This window comes from Arachis hypogaea, chromosome 13 (assembly GCF_003086295.3).
Source record: "Arachis hypogaea cultivar Tifrunner chromosome 13, arahy.Tifrunner.gnm2.J5K5, whole genome shotgun sequence".
NCBI lineage: Eukaryota > Viridiplantae > Streptophyta > Magnoliopsida > Fabales > Fabaceae > Arachis > Arachis hypogaea.
The window spans coordinates 127,145,185-127,146,375 of record NC_092048.1 but is presented as its reverse complement, the minus strand read 5'-3'; the positions used below and the strand labels follow the sequence as shown (position 1 = coordinate 127,146,375).

The window sequence follows — 1,191 nt, the reverse complement described above, 5'->3', positions numbered from 1 at the left end:
CTTGAGTGCTGCTAGTTGCAGTCTACACTCCAGTCAGATGCTTAGAGATCATATTGACCTGTTGGGTCAATATCTTTTTCTGAGCCAGTATGGCATCAGAGTGTCAACTTCCAGGACTCTTTTCTTCTAAGCTACCCTATTGTTCACAGGATTCCTCTCAGAAGTGTATATGAACTGGTTGTTTGCAACCATTTCAATGAGTTCCTGCGCCTCTGTAGGCATTTTCTTCCGGTGGAGTGATCCACCAGCAGAATGATCCAAGGACATCTTAGATATCTCAGATAGACCATCATAGAAAATACCTAGGATAGACCATTCTGAGAGTATGTCAGGAGGACACCTCCTGATCAGTTGCTTGTATCTCTCTCAAGCTTCATAGAGGGATTCACCCTCTTTTTGTCTGAAAGTTTGAACTTCCACCCTGAGCTTGCTCATCTTTTGAGGTGGAAAGAACTTGGCTAAGAAAGCATTGACCAACTTTTTCCAAGAGTCTAGGCTTTCCTTTGGTTGAGAATCTAACCATATCCTAGCTCTGTCCCTAACAGCAAAAGGGAAAAGCATAAGTCTGTAGACCTCAGGATCCACTCCATTGGTCTTAACAGTGTCACAGATTTACAAAAATTCAGATAAAAACTGATGTAGATCTTCTAGTGGAAGTCCATGGAATTTGCAATGCTATTGCATTAAAGAGACTAACTGAGGCTTTAGCTCAAAGTTATTTGCTCTAATGGTAGGTATGGAGATACTTCTTCCATAGAAGTTAGAAGTGGATGCAGTGAAGCACCAAGAACTTTCCTCGCATCTCCTTCATTATTCTGTTCAGCTGCCATATCTATGTTTTCAGCTTTTTATTCGAATAGCTCTATGACGTTTCCTCCGGAGTGTTGTGCTTTAACTTATTGTAAAAGCATCCTTACGGTCCTCTCAGGTTCAGGATCAAGATCAAAGAGAGGTTCTTTATCCTTGGTCCTGCTCATAAACAAGAAGAAAGAATGCAAGAAGAGAGAAAAAAAAAGGATTCTCTATGTCAAAGTAGATGTCCTTTGTTAAAGAGAGATAGATTAAGAAGAAAAGAAAAGAATATGTCCTTTAACGAGGATAGTTTTCGAAATTTAATAAAGAGAGGGGGGGAAGATATTTTCGAAAATAGAGAAGGAGAAGAAGAGGAAATTTTCGAAAAAGAAGAGAGAG

At 39.8% G+C, this 1,191-nt stretch overlaps 1 non-coding gene across 1 annotated transcript; it reads left to right on the top strand.

The window, feature by feature from the left end:
• Window positions 1–325: 325 nt before the first annotated feature.
• LOC112739250 (small nucleolar RNA R71) lies at window positions 326–429 on the top strand. Its single transcript, XR_003170185.1, has one exon. It is a non-coding gene; the product is annotated as a small nucleolar RNA R71 (small nucleolar RNA).
• The last annotated feature ends 762 nt before the right edge of the window (window positions 430–1,191 follow it).